Here is a 7,731-nt window from a genome sequence, read left to right on the forward strand (position 1 = left end):
GGACTTCAGCTCCCTGAATCTCAAACTATTGGCCAGCATGGTTGAGGCTTCTGGGAGTTGAAGTCAAAAATCTCTTAAAGGGCACAGTTTGGGGACCATTGCTCTAGACAAAGCCAACTCCTTCATTCACTTAACATTTTCTTGGAATCAGTAGGTAAGTGTGCATGGGTATGCACACATGTGGGCATTTGACCCCAGTCAGCTGTTGGAACATTTCCACTTCTTTGGGTCTACCCAGTGGGTTTCCAGGTTCAAGTGACAATGTGAACCCTAGTCTCCCAGAGTCCTAAACCAACACTCAGACTGCTACACCACGCTGGGTCTCAGTGGAAACATGACTGAGGTCTATAATATGCATGAAGGAAAGAAAATGAATAGGGAAAGTTATTCGCCCTCCCTCAGAATATTAGCACACTGAGTCATCCACTAAAGCCAAATGGTGGGAGACGCAGGCCAGACAAATAGAAATACTTCTGCACACACCACATAGCTAAACTTTGGCATTTGCAACAACAAGATGTTATGCTGTCCACTTATTTAGGGTTGAACTACATGCTGTTAAATGTTGATAAAGCACCCCCCCCCCCCCTCTAAAGTATACACAGCCCTGATCCAGACTGGGACCTTAGCATATATATGGAGGAAATGTAAGTCTTCCATCAATTTTTCATTTCAAATCTAATCTCTGTGTCAATGTGAACAAAAGTGTCCCCTCCCCAGTTTTACCATCTCCCATATCAGTATGTGAATTTTTAGATAACAGCCAGATACAGGAAAGAGTACCATCATCACTACATCATTCATTGTGGTCCTCATCCAGACTTGGGCCACATATACTTACTCAAAACATTGATCTTTATCATGTGCTATGTGTTTAACCCTTAGATGTCTTTAAAGAGGGGTTAGATAAATTCATGACAGATATGGCTTCTAAGCATTTCTTCTTTGACCATCATTCACGGCCAAGTAGCTAATGGCTGTAACCCTCAGTGTGTCTGTGGGTTGCTTTAATCAAGAACCAAGCAGCATGGCCAAAGGCCACAGTTATATGAGTTGATTTGATCCAAAACATCTTCCAGATATTGATATGGGCTGGAATTCCTATATACGTTGTGTAGAGCATGAAGCATTTGTTTCTGTTTGCACTCCTTGACCTAGAAAGTGGCTAAACAGGTTCAGATCTTAAACAGTGCATAATCTAATCTCTCTCTATGGATTAAAGGCTTAATAAAGATTTTTTTCATTTTAGAGCAGAGTGCCTTAATATATTCAGAGGAATTGCCTTATAGGGATCATGGTCAGAAATGTCAGTCCAATAAAGCCACTGCAGAGAATGAGAGGAGCCCAGCCTCCAATCCAGGTTGAGAAAACCAGCCTCATCCTCCAACTCAACATTATGATGAGCCTGAAGTCAGTACTATTTTTCATCCAATTGCAACCCAGTGCCAAGCACTTACCTAGAACTAGAGGTCCAATGAATTCATTGAGCTGAACAATGTGGAAGCAACATCAAAACAGTCTTAAAGGGACTTCTGCCTCCTATTTGTTTATGCTGATCTGTTGAGGGCATTGTCGTTCTTTTTACTGTTAATACGAGATGCAGCAACTTTAGCACAAAAGCTTTACAAGAAATTCTCAAAACAATTAAGAAAAATATGGAAATTAAAAGCCAAAATCTGTTTGGCCTGAGCAGGAAATGTGCTGTTGGACATAAAAGGAAAGTCAATTCTGAATAGAATTTCTTTTTTGTGTTTCCATCAGCATCAGCTCTTGCTAGTTCTCCTCTGATGATGACAAGATTATTTAGTAAGGCAAATCAAACTACAGACTGATAGTCTCATAAACCTGGGACTAGCTATCTCATCTATTATGAGACTACAATCCCAGGCTTGTAAGTGATCTGGAATAAATCTACAAAGGTTGCCAAACTTTCATGTCTGCTCACAATGTTTTCTACTCTAAAAAAGGATGGGGGGGGGGAACCATCTCCCCAGCCTTAAGTTCTTAAACTGCACTTTAACATTATCTATGCAAAACAGAACTATAAAAGCAAATGTGAGATGACATGGGATGAATGCTGCATTTAATGAGATGAGTCATTTCTATTGGCTGAGACTCTTTCTTGTTTTATGTATATCATTAGGATGCAATAATGGTTGCTTTTTTAAAAAAAAAATTGCAGGTGCTTCTGATTTAACAGGAAACATCCATTTTGTTTCTCTATGGTGGTTTGGCACGTCTCTCTCCCATTTGGCAGGCAGTCTATATAAACACCAAAAGATGATACAGTCACTGAGAATACTGTGCTACATGTAAGATGCTCCAAAAGTTTAATGATTGCTCGTGAAATACAGATGCTGAAAATATTTGAATGCTGACTCTTGGCTGTAATCCTGAAAACGGCATTCCTCCTCAGTTGAGTCAGCTGTGTTTTGTTTCACTAATAAACACCTGAATTTATAAGAGCAGTTTGTTTTAGTGTTTGTTTACAGGCAGGCAGGTTTATCTGTATTATATATAGGCCTGCCTCTTAACAATTAGACAGAGCACAGCCTCTTGTGTTGTGTGTGGTGTCATGGTGTTAGTTTTCAAGACGTTTCCAATGTGTAGTGATTCAAAGATGAATCTATCACAAGGTTTTCTTGGCATGTTTCTTCAGAGCAGGTTTTCTATTGCCATCCACTGAGGCTGAAAGACTGTGATTTGCCCAAGGTCACCCAGTGGGTTTTCATGGCCAAGTGGGGATTCAAACTCTGCTCACCAGCGTCATAGACCAACACTCAAACTACTACACCACACTGGCTCTGCCTCTTGTCCTGCTCTACAGTATATCTTGTTTAAAAATGTCAATGGGTTTCTGCTGCCTATTTCTTTATCTGGAGGCCCGAATAGGGAAAGAGAAATATCAGCAAAATTGTTCCTTGACCTGAATTGTTTGCTTCCAAAAATGCTACCTGGACTCTTTCTTTCTGATTCTTTTGACACCGAATTTTAGGGATCGGGTACATTTGAATGCAGATGTTTTGGAACATAACTCTCTTGGTCATGATGGCTGAGGTTTCAACTGAAATTTTAAATTACAGCAATGCTAGAAATTTAGGGACCAAAAGAAAATTTCAATGGGAGGGCAAAATTCTTATTTGGAAAGGCAACGTCTTCATTTTGCCTCTCCTGAAAGAACATACTACTTGGCGTCCCTCCCACCACTCTGTAATTGCACAGTACCTGAGGTCTGAGTATAGTATAGGTGCTTCTAAGGAAATGGATTGTAAGCAATTAAAGCTCATGCTTAAAAAAAAAAATCAGTCGTAAGAGTGTCACAAGATTCCCTTTCCATTCTTTCTCCTACATTTTATACTGAAAGAGACTAAAATGTCTCTTTCTATGAAAAACTGAATGTAGTGTATCATTAAGAATATAAGGATGTTAATAATGATGCATCTAAAAGGTAAAACCAATAGGCTACAAACTGGAAAAACTATTAACCAGCTATTGGATAAAAACAAGTCATATCTAGTTCTTTCATGGCTCCCCTTCCCATTCCTAGACTTTGTCTGATTTCTTGACTGCAGTCTCCATTCTGATCAATCTTTGATCCAAGGTATGAGAACTCCTTTACTATTTTGATTTCCTCATTATCTAGGATGAATTTATGTATATATTCCATTGTCATTATTTTTGTTTTAATCATGTTTGCAATGTGGTCCCTAGTGCCTCTTCCTTTTCTGAACCTGGCTTGTACTCTCCCGCTACTCTCATAGCAGCTTGGAAGCGAACCTCTTGAAGGGGTTTTTTTTAAACAACTCTTTTCTCTCCCACCTGGTGAGGGAGGAAGGCTTCCAAGGGGCTGGGAGAGTATAAGGAACTCCCTACTACTCTTGCAGTCACTTGGAAATGAAGTTCCATCATTCTGCCTAGTCCTAGGCTCAAGCAGCACAGCCACACACTCACATGACCTCCTCAGCTCAGCTCACTGCTGGACTCCTTTCTTTTCCTCTCTTTTCCCGCCTGGCTCTTGTACACCTGTCATACCACCTGGAGCTTCCAGCATGGAAAAGTCTCCCTCCAGAGCCAGTCTTCTCAATATGGTTTCTTGCATTACTGCCATTGCTGCCATAGTCACTGCCTGTGGCCTAAGGAATCCAACATTTACTACTTCAACAACTGGCTGGGATATATATATAGTCCCTTCAATCTGGGATTTTCTTGCCTTTCTAGGAGAAATGGCAGCCTTATAACTGGTACTACAAATATGTCTTTCAAAAGTTACTTAAAATATATATTCAACAAATAAATAAATAAAATTTAAGACCCACTGCCACAATCAAGTCAATCCAAAGCACCTTTTCAGAAGTGACTTCATGAAAGAGTTAAAGTATCCACTGTGCAGTGCAATCTTATGCACATGTTCTCAGAAGCAAGACTTACTATGTTCACAGTGCAGTTTATAGGCAGGAAAGTGAACACAGGGTTACAGTCTGACCACCTTTTCCCAAATCAAAGTAATTGAATCTTTCCCTTATTTAAGTATTTCAGTGTATCCAAGGACTTTATGGTCCAAAACACACCGCAGTGTGTTTGAGACCACTTTAACTGCCTTGGCTCAATGCTAGGGAAATCTGGGAACTGTAGTTTTGTGAGATATTTAGCCTCTGTCAGAGAGCTATGGTGCCACAATAAATTAGTTTCCAGGATTCCCTAGCACTGAACCAGGACAGTTAATATGATCTCAAACTAGATTATTACTGCAGTGAGTTTTGGACCTATTGTTCAGCTGTGCTATACTTCAATGTCCTAATTTTACACAGTATTATATCTAGGTTATTCAAATTAAACATTATCCATCACCACTTACTTATTCAGGACTAGTTCTGATGTAACATTTCGATCTACAAAATGCCTGTTGAAATTACTTCTTTGGATGGATACACATGAAAACATTTGTCAGAATGAGTCATGCTGTTTGTTCAAGGATGAATCCCTAGAGCTGGATATATCAAGAATACTTCACTTCAGAAATTCTTTAGCTGATTGTAAAATGCCTTCTGTACAACAAAATATCATTTGTATTAATTGGTGGCCAGGAGTGCATTTACACAGTGAAAAATGAGCGTGCCAGCAGTGCCCATTCCTAGAGAAGTCAGGGCAAGACAAATCCCTTGATTACACTGAATTTGAATTACCATAATACTCTATGCTCTATGTGGATCTCTTTCGGAAACTGTTCAAAACCTTCAGCAGGTCCAAAATGTTGCAACCAGTGTTGACTGGGGTCAGTTAAAGGTATAACTCCCTTGCTGAAACAGCTTTCACTGGTTACTGGGCACATTTCAAAGTGCTTGTTATGAACTATAAAGCTCTATACAACTTAGGTCAAGATTATTGGAAAGACTGTATCTCATTACATGAACCTACCCGAGTCTTAAGATCCTCAGGGAGGATTTTCTCTTGGTCCCATCACCATCACAGGCCTGTCTGGTGAGGACACAGCAGAGGGCTTTCTCAGTAGCTAACCCCAGTCTGTGGAATTCTTTCATAGGAACCGAGGTTGCTCCCTCACCACTTTCTTTTCACTGATATGCAAAGACATTTTAGCTAAATAGGCATTTGATGAATGCTTGGTTGCAGGAGTCTTTTGAAGTGTGTGCTGTATTTTTATCTTTATTGTTACGCTTTAAAAATTACTTTACACTTTTTAAAATGGTGCTTTTAATATGATAGTTTGCTTCATAGAATCATAGAGTTGGAAGAAACCACAAGGGCCATCCAGTCCAACCCCCTACCATGCAGGAACTCTCAATCAAAACATCCCCGACAGATGGCCATCCAGCCTCTGTTTAAAGATCTCTAAGGAAGGAGATTCCACTACACTCTGAGGGAGTTTGTTCCACTGTCGAACAGCTCTTACTCTCACAAAGTTCTTCCTAATGTTGAGGTGGAATTTCTTTTCCTGGAGCTTGCATCCATTGTTCCGAGTCCTAGTCTCTGGAGCAGCAGAAAACAAATTAGCTCCCTCCTCAATATGACATCCCTTCGAGTATTTAAACAGGGCTATCATATCACCTCTTAACCTTCTCTGATCCAGGCTAAACATCCCCAGCCCCATGAGTCTTTCCTCATAGGACATGGTTTCCAGACCCTTCACCATTTTAGTCGCTTTCTTTTGGACACACTCCAATTTCTCAGTGTCCTTTTTGAATTGTGGTGCCCAGAACTAGACACAGTATATGCCACTAATAGCAGCCATATAGAAGCAGAGCATGTGTGCAACCACAGGAACCATCACATAGGCCTTGTTAGCTGCTGCATTGCACTGTTGACTCATGTTCAACTTGTGGACTACTTGGACTCCTAGATTCCTTTTACACGTAGTCTCATTCAGCCAGGTGTCACCCATTTTTAGGTTGTAAGCCTGAGGGCAGGGAACCGTCCAATTAAAAAGATTGTATGTACAGTGCTGTGTAAATTTACGCTTTATAAATAAAGGTTAATAATAAAATAATAATCCTATATCTGTTCATTTCATTTTTCCACCTTAAGTGCAGTACCTTACATTTCTCCGTATTGAAATTCATTTTGTTAGCTTTGGCCCAGCTTTCTAATCTATTAAGGTCATTCTGAATTTTGATCCTGTCCTCAGGGGTATTAGCTACTCCTCTTAATTTGGTGCCATCTGCAAATTTGATAAGTATACCCCCAATTCTGTCCTCCCAGTCATTGATAAAGATGTTGAATAGCACTGGGCCAAGGACAGAGCCCTGTGGGACTCCACTGGTCACTTCTCTCCAGGATGAAAAGGAGCCATTATTGAGCACCTTTTGGCTTCAGCCGATCAACCAATTACAAATCCATGTAACAGTTACGTTGCCTAGCCCACATTTTACTAGCTTGTTTGCAAGAATGTCACGGGGAACCCTGTCAAAAGCCTTACTGAAATCAAGATATACTTTGATATTCATTGTTTTACTTTTTTTTTTAGCTCCATCTTGTTTTTGCCTTCTTGTAAGCTGCCTTGGGTCCCATGTCAGGAGAAAGATAGGAAATAAAATACAATAAATATTCACCCACAAATACGAAATCATGCTGTGGACAAACTATAAGAAAGAATTATTCCCAATATATTTTCAGCTGTTTAAAGCCAGGTTCTGGGAGTTCCTTTCTGACATTGTGTAAAAACCAAAACCATCAGGGAGTCCCTCTGGCATCTTGAAGGCTAAAAATATTTCCTTGGCATATGTTTTCCTGGACAGCAGCCCACTTCATCTGATGTATGGAGTGTTCCACAACACTCCACATATATAACAAAGTGGGCTGGAATCCAGGAACGCTTGTGCCAAATAAAACTTGTTAAAGATTTCTGATGCCTCTTTGTTGTTTTTGCAGCAGTAGACGAACATCTGCTCCCTAACCTGGGAATTAATGTATGTATATGTGTGTGTGTGTGTGTGTGTGTGTATATACACACACACACACACATACATATACATACATTAATATATATATACACCTGGAATGTATTTATGCTTGTGAAGAATGTACATCTTCTCATCCAGGAGGACTTTTCAGCAATGCCTCCTGGACTTAAAGTCAAAGTAAACCAGCTACAGCCTGAGACACAGGTGACAGGGACAAAATGTTCTCCCATCACCAGGGTCATGAGTTCTTCAGACAGAATTATTGCTCCCTTCTCACTTGTAAGCCCTTATACTGTATTTCTCTTCTGTTCAAACA

The sequence above is a fragment of the Sceloporus undulatus genome, chromosome 2, assembly GCF_019175285.1.
Source record: "Sceloporus undulatus isolate JIND9_A2432 ecotype Alabama chromosome 2, SceUnd_v1.1, whole genome shotgun sequence".
Classification (NCBI taxonomy): domain Eukaryota; kingdom Metazoa; phylum Chordata; class Lepidosauria; order Squamata; family Phrynosomatidae; genus Sceloporus; species Sceloporus undulatus.